General features: G+C 46.2%; 1 protein-coding gene across 8 annotated transcripts in view; it reads left to right on the top strand.

The window, feature by feature from the left end:
• The window catches only part of palld (palladin, cytoskeletal associated protein), a 452,869-nt gene that overhangs the window by 239,237 nt on the left and 201,234 nt on the right, over window positions 1-12,398 (top strand). The window lies entirely within an intron of this gene.

Below are 12,398 nucleotides of genomic sequence, written 5' to 3'. Positions count from 1 at the left end.
AGCAAGGCAAGAGATAGGAAGGTCATACAGTTTAACATGTAGCAAAGGAATTGGCGTAGAAGGGAGGGCTTCATATTTTTGGATAACTGGGCTCTCTTCCAGGGAAGGTGGACCTGTTCAGATGGTACAGTTTGCACCTGAACTGAAGGGGAGCTAAAATCCTTGTGGAAAGATTTGCAAGTGCTGCATGGGGGTGTGGGTGGGGTTTAAACTGGAGTTGCAGGAGGATGGAAACCAGAGTGGTTATGGGAAAAATGTGTTGTTAAGCTCACATGCAAAGTCAAGATCAAAAGGTTGAACATGCAAGGAATAATGTTCTGAGCTGTGTACATTTCAATTCAAGGAAAGGCAGATGAGATTCAGCCCTGGATCAACAGGTAGAATGATGACATTGTAGCCATTAGTGAGACTTGGTTGCAGGAGCAGGATGGGCAACTCAATATTCCAGGGTTTCATTGTTTTAGACATGATAGAGCAGGAGGGATTGTGTTACTAGTCGGAGAAGATATCATGGCAGTGCACAGACATGACAGGCTGGAAAGCTCATCTTGTGAGGCTTTATGGGGAGAATTGAGGAATAAGAAAGGTGTGACCATGTTAATGGGATTATATTACAGACCACCTAACAATCTGTGGGATTTAGAGGAGCGAATTGTAGGCAGATTGCAGACTGTTACAAGAAACAGCCGATGTTTCAAGCTGAGACCCTTCATCAGGTTATTGATTCAGTCCTAATAAAGGGTCTGGGCCCAAAGCCTCGACCGTTTACTCTTTTCCATAGATGCTGCCTGGCCTGCTGAGTTCCTCCAGCACTCTGCTTATGATGTTTGGATTTCCAGCATTGGCAGATTTTCTCAGGGTTGTGATAGTAGGTGATTTTAACTTTCCATGTATTGGCTGGGATTTTCATACTGTAAAAAGGCTAGATGGGAGTTTGCCAAATGTGTTCAAGAATGTTTTCTTAATGATTACGTAGATGCCTCAACTCGAGAGTGTGCCACACTGGATCTCCTATTAGGGAATGAGAGAGGGCATATGACAGAGATTTGTGTTGGAGAACCCCTTGCATCTACTGATCACAATTCCATTAGTTTCAAGGTAATTATGGAGAAGGATAGGGCTGGTCCTTGAGTTGAGATTATAAACTGGAGAAAGGCCGATTTTGATGGTATCAGAAAGGATCTGGCAAATATTGTATCATTTCTTAATGCATGCATTACTAAATGACAATAAAAGAGGACTGAGTGTCTTCATAATCTAAAATGTGAATTAGGATAGGTTGTTTTCTGGCAAAGGAGTACTAGGTAAGTGGGAGGCCTACAAAAGAGAGATTTTGAGAGTACGGAGTTTGTATGTTCCTGTAAGAATAAAAGGCAAGGACAACAGTTTTATGGAACGTAGGTTTTCAAGAAATATTGTGCCCTGGTTAAGAAAAAGAAGGAAGTGTATAGCAGGGTTAGACAGGAAGGAACTAATGAGATACTTGTAAAGTATAAGAAATGCAAGACAACACTTAAGGAAATCAGGAGGGCAAAAAGAAAGCATGAGGTTACTCAAGCAGATAAGGTGAAGGAGAATCCTAAGGGTTTCTACAGATATGTTGGGAGCAAAAGGATTGCAAGGGTTAAAATTGGTCCTGTGGAAAATCATAGTGGTAATCTGTGCATAGAGCCGAAAGAGATGGGGGAGATCTTAAATGGGTGTTTTTACATCTGTATTTACTCAGGGGTTGAACACAGAGTCTAGAGGCAGACCAGCAGTGAGATCATGGACTGCTACAGAGGAGAAGGTGCTGTCTGTCTTAAGGCTAATAAGGTTGGATAAATGACCAGGACCTGACAAGAGGGCAGAGATATTTAAAACACCCTTAGCCACATGCAAGGTGCTGGAGTATTGCAGGATGGCTAATATTGCTCTGTTTACGAAAGGCTAAAAGAATAAACCAGGACATTATAGGCCAATGAGCCTGACATCAGTAGTGCGTATTTTATTGGAAGATATCCAAAGGACACGGATTTATAAGTATTTGGATAAACAGAGACTGATAGTCTACATGGCTTTGTGTGTGGTAGGTCGTGGCTAACCAATCTTATAGAATTTTTTGAGGAAGTTACCAGGAAAGTTGATGAAGACAAGGCAGTGGATATTGCCTACATGGACTTTAGGATCCTTTATGATGGATGCCTCCTTCTTGAGGCGCTGTCTTTAGAAGTTGTCCTCAATGTGGGGTGGATTGTGCCTGTGATGGAGTTGGCTGTGTCTATGACTCTCTGTAGCCACTTTGGATCTTAGGCGTCCGAGTCTCCGTACCAGGACGCGATGCAACCAACAAGAATGGTACATCTGTAGAATTTTGTTCGAGTCTTTGGTGACATTCCTCCTCAAACCTCAAACTCGCAGTGAAGTATAGTAAAAGAGACAGTAATAGAGATAGGGATCAATAAAGGAGGTTTATTTATTTATTGAGATACAGTGCAAAGTAGGCCCTTCCTTTGAGCCACACCGCCCAGCATTCCCCTGATTGAATGTCAGCCTAATCAGGGGACAATTTACAACGAGCAATTATCCCACTAACCAGTACGTCTTTATACTGTGGGAGGAAACCAGAGCATCCGGAGAAAACCGACGCCGTCACAGGGAGAACGTACAAACTCCCTCTAGGCAGCGGTGGGAAGTGAACCCGAGTCGCTGGTACTGTAAAGCGTTGTGCTGAGCACCGTGCTACCGTGCCGCCCGTATAGAGTGCAGAAGAGGAGAAAGTAGGGAATGAGGAAAAGAGAATGGGAAAGTCAGTGAGAAGGTTGACAGCGGAAAGCCAGAGAGAGAGCAAACTCACAAAGAGATAGGGAGGAAGAGAATGGAGAGTCCCTTCCGTGATGCAGCCTAGGGAGAGACTGCTGCACCTGACCTAGCTTAGGAAGACGGGGTTTTAAGAAGAGGGTGATGCTGACTATAGTTCAGGACTTAGTTAATATTTCAGATCCTAGATCCATTTCCAGAAACGGGAAGACAGTCTCTTATTTCCAGCCCCTGAGGGAATCCAGAGAGCCTCTTCGATCACTGTCGATCGTACATGTCACCGGCCAGTGTGGGACGACTGTTGAGGTTATGAGGCAGGCAGTTCACAAAGCTGAGGAGGATTTAGGTTGGAGAATGCAGACACACAAAAACCATGTGTTACTTCCGCAGAATTTCCCTGGCAGTTCCGGAACAATCCCTCCATTGTTTTCAGCTCGGATTCCAAGGTAGGGTGTTAGTTCCTGCCTTGGCATCATGCCCATATACAGTACCATTCACTGTTGCAGATGTGTTCACATTCCCTTCTGTTTCCCTTGGTTTTTCATTCACTCTGTGAATCAACAAAGGACCCACTCTAACCTGTAATCAAATGCTATTTAATCTATAGTTATTGAGGTAGATGCTGTTATTGCAGTTAGATGCTTACAGTGGTTAAGTAAGCTTCTAACTACTAAACACATCTGACTACAATAATTACGGGGTTGAATTAGAATTCAAAGTTGTTTAATGTCATTTCCAGTAGGCAAGTGTGAAGAAGAATGAAATAATTGTTACTCTGGGTCTGATGCAGCACCAAAAAAGCACAATAAGATAAAAACACAATAATAGTAAAAACAATCACAGTAAACATAAATATATATAGATTGATTGTATGCCCATAAGTGCCGGCAGGAAATGATAAAGTAGTGTGGTGGGGGGTGTGGAGGGGTGGGTTAGTAGGTGGAGGTGTTGATCAGCCTTACTGCTTGGGGAAAGTAACTGTTTTCGAGTCTGGTGGTCCTGGAGTGGATGCTACATAGCCTCCTCCCTGATGGGAGTGGGACAAACAGTCCATGAGCAGGGTGGGTGGGATCCCTCATGATGTAACTGCCCCTTTTTCCAGCACCTTTCTTTATATATGTACTCGATGGTGGGTAGGCTAGTCCAGTGATACTCTAGCATCTAACTACAGTAAACATTTAACTACAATAACTACAGTTTAAATAACACCCAACTACAGCAATTACAAGGTTAAATAACCAACTAACTACTCTAACCATCGAACCACAATAACTACATGGTTAAGTTAGCCTGAACTGGTCCAACCACATTGATGGCATCACCAAGAAAGCTCACCAACACTTCTATTTCCCGAGGAGGGGAGGCCAAAGAAACTCGACACGTCCCCGTTGGCTTTTGCCAGTTTTTACTGATGCCCTATAAAAAGCATTCAATCTAGATGCAACACAGACAAGATGCTAGAGGAACTCAGCAGGCCAGGCAGCTTCAATGGGAAACAGGAAACAGTCCTTCCAGGTGGGGCAACACTTCACCTGCAAGTCTGTTGGGGTCATCTTCTGTATCCAGTGCTCCCAGTGTGACCTCCTGTATATCAGTGAGACCCAACGTAAATCAGGAGAATGGTTTGACAAGCACCTTTGCTCCATCCACCACAAAAAGCGGGATCTCCCGGTGGCCACCCATTTCAATTCTACTTCCCATTCCCATTCTGACATGTCAGTCCATGGCCTCCTCTATGGCAACGATGAGACCACACTCAGGTTAGAAGAGTGTTACGTACCCCGTAGCTGGGTCGCCAAACCAGCAGAAATGGATCACTCAGTTGGAGTCTGGATTACTAGAACTAAGAAAGTTTTATTAAAGAAACAAGCAACACAGTACTCTAATCAAAAGGATAATGAATGCAACAGTTCAGCAATGATAAACATACATGTACACAGAATTAAGATAACAGGATCAATCAAGCTCTATCGTTGTCTAGGGGTAAATGACCAGTTTCAAAGTGACGCAAAGTTCAGTTCAATTTAGTTCAGTTCAGTTCGCAGTAATCGCTGCCGTGGCGATGGACAGTGGGGGGAAGGAGAGAGAGAGCAAAACGAATGAATATTCAAACGGCTTCCACACAGACCTTCGCAGTCAGCTTTCGGGCGAGCCCTTTGTGATGTCATCTGAGGTCACCGACTGTGACCCCTCCGTTTCCAGATACGATCGTTTCTCTGCGGTGAACCTGGCACCCAGGCAAGGGTGGACACACACCAGGTTCCCGCCGATCGTGCCTTTCCACCCTGTGCGTCTATGGCTAGTCCCGCGATCAGCCGTCCAAAACTTCCCACCAACTTGTGGGAGACGCACCGCTTCCAGGGTCTCGTTACCTCGGGGTGTCGTGTGTGTCCTGCCTTAGCGAACCTGTCCCCTTTTTATCCCCTTACCGGGGTATTGCCTGTCCATCACTTCAAACAGTTCAGGGTTCAAAGGGGGAGCCGATCTTGACAGCTCTCCTTCCGTTACTCTCTCCCGTCCCTTCATTAACATCTCCAAATGCTGCTCCATTGTTTTCCTTATCTCTCTCTCTCCTGAAGACAGGTGGCAGACCAACTGCTGATCCCACTGGTGCCAGCACAGGACAGCTAACATCTTAATCTATGTGTATTCTTGTCACAAGAGCAACACCTTATGTTCCATCTCAGTAGCCTCCAACCTGATGGCACGAACATTCGATTTCCCGAACTTTCGGCAATTGGCCACCTGCACCCTCTCCTACACCATTCCCCATTCCTGTTTCCCTCTCTCACCTTATCTCCTTACCTGCCCATCACTTCCCTTGGGTGCTCCTCCTTCTTCTCTTTCTCCCATAGCCTTCTCTCCTCTCCTATCAGATTCACCCTTCTCCAGCCCTTTATTTCTTCCACTAATCAACTTCCTCACGCTTTACTTCACCCCCTCCCCTCTCCCGGTTTCACCTATCACCTACCACCATGTACTTCTTCCTCCCCTCCCCCCACCTCCTTACTCTGACTTCGGCCTTTCCTTTCCAGTCCCAATAAGGGGTCTCGGCCCAAAATAACTCTTTTCCATAGATGCTGCCTGACCTGCTGAGTTCCTCCAGCATTCTGTGTGTGTTGCTCTGGATTTCCAGCATCTGTAGATTTTCTCCTGTTTGTGTTACTATCTGGATGCATGAAGGATTATTTATTCACTGAACGAAGTTTTTCACTGTACTTTGGTATTGGTATTGGAATCGGTTTATTTTTGTCACATTTACCGATTACATCTCTACCAAAGGAGGTGTAAGGTGCTCCTTCTCTCCACTAGCCTGCAGGGCTCCCTTGGCCAAGGTATAGCACCTGCTTAGCCTTCCCCTGCCCCCCACCCCCGATCAGGGTCACGTGAACCCACGGGAGCAGGTGGTGGATGGTTGTATGAACAGCCGGCGCATATAACAAGTCCTGGTTATGCGACCACTGATGCCAGGCAGACAATCTCTGAAGAGTAATGGCTGGGGTCACCCGTCTTGTAAAGACACTGCCCAGAAGAAGGCAATGGCAAACCAAAATTTGCCAAGAATAATCATGGTCAGGGAACATGATCGTCCATACAGTGAAAAGCTTGTCTTGCATACTGTTTATTGAGATCAAGTCATTATGCAGTGCATTGAGGTGGAACAAGAACAGTGCAGAATAAAGTGTAAAAACTACCAAAAAAGTACAGTGCAGGTTCACAATAAATTGCAAGATCATAACGAGGTAGCTCTTGGGGCAAGGAGTCCAAGAGGTCTGTTCAAAAGTCTGATGACAGTGGGATAGAAGCTGTCCTTCAGCCTGATAGAATATACTTTCAGGCTTTTGCATCCTTTGTCCGATGAGAGGTAGGGGAAAGGGAATGTCTGGGTTGGGCGTGGTTTGTGATTATGCTGGCTGCTTTACTGAGGCAGTGAGAAGTGTAGACAGAGTCCCTAGAGGTGAGGCTGGTTCCTATGAGATGCCTTCTTCCCTCTCGATTCTGCCACCCACCTACTGACTATGTGTAATGTACAGTCACCTTCTTCAATTGTCCATCAAAATCTGATGACGACGTCCACTCCTTTAACGGTGAGATCTTTGATGACTATACAGTCCTATCCTGGACCCACAAGCTCTATTGCAGGTGGGACATGTATATGTGGTAGTGGTGGCAACCATGGCTGCATTTCTCCTGGCTCTCTTCTGCTGTCTTCTGGTTGTTCTTTCCATCTCCAGAATATGAACCCCATCCCTGCACAGATGTCGCCAAGTGGTACGGACAGCAGCAACATCCTCCAGGTCCTCGGGTCTGATGTTGCACTTCCTCAAAACATTCTTCATCTGATCTTGTAGCGCTTCTTCGGCCTTCCAGCTGAGTGTCGACCATGATGTAGCTGGCTGTATAACACTCTGCAGGGTAGCCGACATGGGGGCATCCTTATCACGTGCTCTAGCCACTGCAGCTGACACTGGGTGATCATGGCCTCAATACTCCTGCAGTTGGTCTTTACAAGTATTTCAGTGTGAGGCACGCGCTCATGCCAGGTAGTTCCCAGGATGCGCTGGAGGCAGCTTATGTGGAAGCGCTCCAAGGACTTGATGTGACGGCTATAGGTTACCCAAGCTTCACAGCTATAAAGGAGGGTGGTGACACAGACCGCTTGGTATACGGCGACCTTTGTGGAGGGACGAAGGCTCCTGTTCTGAAAGACTCTACGCCGAAGTCTCCCAAAGGCAGCTGATGCCTGTTTAATGCAGCTCTGGATGTCGTTGTCAATGCCGCTATCCTCAGAGAGAATGCTCCCCAGATATTTGAAAGATGGCACTACTGACAGCTTTTCATCACCAACAGTGAAGGCAGGTAGAGTGGGTGGGACACTGGTACTCCATTGGCAAACCACTTCTGTCTTGGTGGCATTGACAGTCGGCCCCATCCTGCTGTACGCTCTCACCGCCACAGCAAGGACAGTCTGAAGATCCTCCGGAGTATGGGCCACAGAGCACAGTCGTCTGCATACTGCAGCTCCAGGACCCGCTCTCTACGGAGTTTGGTGGTTGCGTGAAGCCTCCTGATGTCAAAGAGGTTGCCATCTAATCTGATGTCCACTGCCACACCGCTGCTGTCTTCAATCTCGTTGTGGAGAAGCTTGGTAACACACAAGAGGAAGATGTAAAAGAGCACTGGCGCTAGCACACACCCCTGCCTCACCCCTGTGCGTACAAGGAAGGGCTCCAGTGAACCCGTGACTCAGCAAATCTCCGGAACATGGGTGGAAACTGGAGCACCCCCAGGACTCTCACATAGCAACAGGGAGAACAAGCAAACTGCACACAGACAGGATCCGACGTCAGAATCAAACACACGTCCCCGGTGGGTCAGCAGCTTAACTAACTGTGCCACTGTCAGAATCAGAATGAAAATCAGAATCAAATTTAATATCACTGGCATATGTCATGAAATTTGTTGTTTTGCAGCAGAAGTACATTGCAATCATAATAAAAAATTTTAAAAATATATATGTATGTTTTTTAATTTATTCATTTATGAGACGTGGGTATCGCCAGCTAAGCCAGCACTTATTATTGCCCATCCCTAGTGTGTGTTATACACACACACACAAACAAACATACAGTGGATTTCAGTTAATCAGGACGGCCACTAATTTGGGACAACCCTAAAGAAGAAAACTAATCAAGAAAACAGCTATGATTCCTTTTATATATTGGTGAGACCCGACGCAGACTGGGAGACCGCTTTGCTGAACATCTACGCTCTGTCCGCCAGAGAAAGCAGGATCTCCCAGTGGCCACACATTTTAATTCCACATCCCATTCCCATTCTGACATGTCTATCCACGGCCTCCTCTACTGTAAAGATGAAGCCACACTCAGGTTGGAGGAACAACACCTTATATTCCGTCTGGGTAGCCTCCAACCTGATGGCATGAACATTGACTTCTCTAACTTCCGCTAGGCCCCACCTCCCCCTCGTACCCCATCTGTTACTCATTTTTATGCACACATTCTTTCTCTCACTCTCCTTTTTCTCCCTCTGTCCCTCTGAATATACCTCTTGCCCATCCTCTGGGTCACCCCCCCCGTCTTTCTTCCCGGACCTCCTGTCCCATGATCCTCTCATATCCCTTTTTGCCTATCACCTGTCCAGCTCTCGGCTCCATCCCTCCCCCTCCTGTCTTCTCCTATCATTTTGCATCTCCCCCTCCCCCTCCAGCTTTCAAATCCCTTACTCACTCTTCCTTCAGTTAGTCCTGACGAAGGGTCTCGGCCTGAAACGTCAACTGCGCCTCTTCCTATAGATGCTGCTTGGCCTGCTGCGTTCACCAGCAACTTTGATGTGTGTTGCATGATTCCTTTTGTTTCTTTTGGACACTATGCTGCTTAATTGGAGCCAGAAGACTGCTGGCAAACAGCTTCTAACTAGCGTCAGTCGTGTGCATTTGCGTGGCTTTTAGGCACTACACTGTGTTTAGAGCAAACCATTTTTAAATAGCGTCAGTTGCATGGGTTTGCGTTCAAAAAGCAGTGATCATTGTCACTGACAGTCAGTGAGAAATAAGCAATAGGCAACTCCGAACTGTTTTGCTCACTGCGGTTTTAAGTATTCATGCTTAAATGCTAGAAACGGCCAGGACTGAAAATGAAACGATTTCACTTCTTCAACAAAAGTACAGAGAATTTGAAGGTATCAACAATCACCTTGAATGTTACAATGAAAATGAAGATTTGGAGGACGCAGTCACTAATGGAATTGGATGAAGACAGTCCATTATCTGCACTCGGTGTCTGCGTCCATCTTGTTCAGTACCTACCTACTTACCTTACCTACTGCCTGTTACTTTTAGGGCAGCTCTTAGAAGGTGCTCCATCTCTGTCTGTCCTTGGCCATCTTCTCTATTGTACCCTAGGTGTGGTTCCGAGTCCTCATTTCTGCCTGTACACTACAGCGCCAAATTATTTTTGATCTTCCATGTTTCCTCCACCCTTCAGGGGTCCGGTGAGGTGCTGTCATGAAGATGAAATTGGCCTCTCCTGTCGACATGTACCCAATCTATCTTCAACATTTCCTCATGATGATTGTGGCCATGTTTTCTTGATGACACTGAGGGAGTAGGGCATGGTTAGAGACCTTTCTTGGCCAGAAGTTACAGAGGATCTTCCAGAGGCTCATGGTGGCAGCCTGGCAAGGTCACTCTCTGTCACGAGTCAGCATTCTACCCATACAAGAGTGTGGACAGAACACGGCTCTGGTATGGCTTCACCTTTGTGTGGACGCTGTGCTTGGTTGATCCTCTTATATGGCTTAATGATCTGAAGACGTTTCTAGTTTTGCTGACTCTGCACTGAATTTCATCCTTGGTCCCACCATCCTGCCGAATGGTGCTGCCCAGGTAGGTGAGCCTGCCAGTGCTGGGTAAGTCGAAGCCGTATGCCAGGACACAAAGAGGGGCTTCTACATTGAGGGTCATGGTCTCATTCTTTCTCTAGCTGACTCTGAGTCCAGCCCGTCTGCCAAAGGTACACAGGCACTGAGTTTTCTCTTGCATTTGGATTTTCAAAAGGCTTTTGACAAGATCCCACATAGGAGATTAGTGTGCAAACTTAAAGCACACGGTATTGGGGGTAAGGTATTGGTTGGCAGACAGGAAGCAAAGAGTGGGAATAAATGGGACCTTTTCAGAATGGCAGGCAGTGACTAGTGGGGTACCGCAAGGCTCAGTGCTGGGACCCCAGTTGTTTACAATATATATTAATGACTTAGATGAGGGAATTAAATGCAGCATCTCCAAGTTTGCGGATGACACGAAGCTGGGCGGCAGTGTTAGCTGTGAGGAGGATGCTAAGAGGATGCAGGGTGACTTGGATAGGTTAGGTGAGTGGGCAAATTCATGGTAGATGCAATTTAATGTGGATAAATGTGAGGTTATCCACTTTGGTGGCAAAAACAGGAAAACAGATTATTATCTGAATGGTGGCCGATTAGGAAAAGGGGAGGTGCAACAAGACCTGGGTGTCATTATACACCAGTCATTGAAAGTGGGCATGCAGGTACAGCAGGCGGTGAAAAAGGCGAATGGTATGCTGGCATTCATAGCAAGAGGATTCGAGTACAGGAGCAGGGAGGTACTACTGCAGTTGTACAAGGCCTTGGTGAGACCACACCTGGAGTATTGTGTGCAGTTTTGGTCCCCTAATCTGAGGAAAGACATTCTTTCCATAGAGAGAGTACAAAGAAGGTTCACCAGATTGATTCCTGGGATGGCAGGACTTTCATATGATGAAAGACTGGATCGACTAGGCTTATACGCGTTGGAATTTAGAAGATTGAGGGGGGATCTTATTGAAACGTATAAAATCCTAAAGGGATTGGACAGGCTAGATGCAGGAAGATTGTTCCCGATGTTGGGGAAGTCCAGAACGAGGGGTCACAGTTTGAGGATAAAGGGGAAATCTTTTAGGACCGAGATTAGGAAAAACTTCTTCACACAGAGAATGGTGAATCTGTGGAATTCTCTGCCACAGGAAACAGTTGAGGCCAGTTCATTGGCTATAATTAAGAGGGAGTTAGATATGGCCCTTGTGGCTAAAGGGATCGGGGGCATGGGGGGAAGGCAGGTACAGGGTTCTGAGTTGGATGATCAGTCATGATCATACTGAATGGCGTTGCAGGCTCGAAGGGCCAAATGGCCTACTCTTGCACCTATTTTCTATGTTTCTGTGTGCTGGTGTGTATGTGATAGGCCATCCACAAAGTCAAGGTCTTTACCTAATGCCTTTCTGCTTGTCTTTCGTTGTTTGCCTCATAACCCAGTCAATCACCAGGTTAAACAATATCGCCAACATCACACACTCTTACCTAACTTCTGTCTTGACTTCAAAGCTCAAGTTGCTGTCCCCAACTGTACAGGTGAAATTAGTACAGAAACTCTGGATAAGATGGACAGTTTTGGAAAGGATCCCGTATGATCTGAGAATATGCCAGGGGTTCTCCCTGTGGATGCTACCAAAAGCCACAAAAGTCCACAAAATTCACAAACAGTTGTCCCTGCCACTCTGTGCACTGTTCTATGATGTTTCTCAGTGTGAAGATGTGGTCGACACAGTCTCTGTTCTTCCAGAATCTAGGTTGCTCCTTCCTCAAGCACACATGGACAGCATCTGTAATCTGTTGGAGAATCTTGCTGGGCACTGACAAAAGTGTAATGCCACACCAGTTGTTGCAATCACTTAGCGCTCCTTTCTTGGGGGATCCTAACAATAACTCCCTTTGTCCAGACCTTGGGTACTTGTCTCCGTTCCCAGATTATGGATGCAGGTTGGCTACTGCAAATTTTGGTTCGGCTTTGAACAGATCGGCATTCAAATTGTTATGTTCTGGAGCTTTGCTGTTCTTCTGTGATTTAATTGCAGCAACAATCTTTCCTTTCTTGGGCGGATCTGTGTTGACGTCAACATCTTCTGCTGCCTCTTGTATGTCAGGCTCTTCCTCTGGTGGTGGTCTATTCAGTAATCCTCTGAAGTACTCTATCCATCATGCTTCTTGTTCATCCTCAGTTGCCAAAAGCAGACCATTTTTATCTC

The sequence above is a fragment of the Mobula hypostoma genome, chromosome 5, assembly GCF_963921235.1.
Source record: "Mobula hypostoma chromosome 5, sMobHyp1.1, whole genome shotgun sequence".
Classification (NCBI taxonomy): domain Eukaryota; kingdom Metazoa; phylum Chordata; class Chondrichthyes; order Myliobatiformes; family Myliobatidae; genus Mobula; species Mobula hypostoma.
The sequence above is the reverse complement of the archived record's forward strand: the minus strand, read 5'-3'. Positions and strand labels throughout refer to the sequence as shown.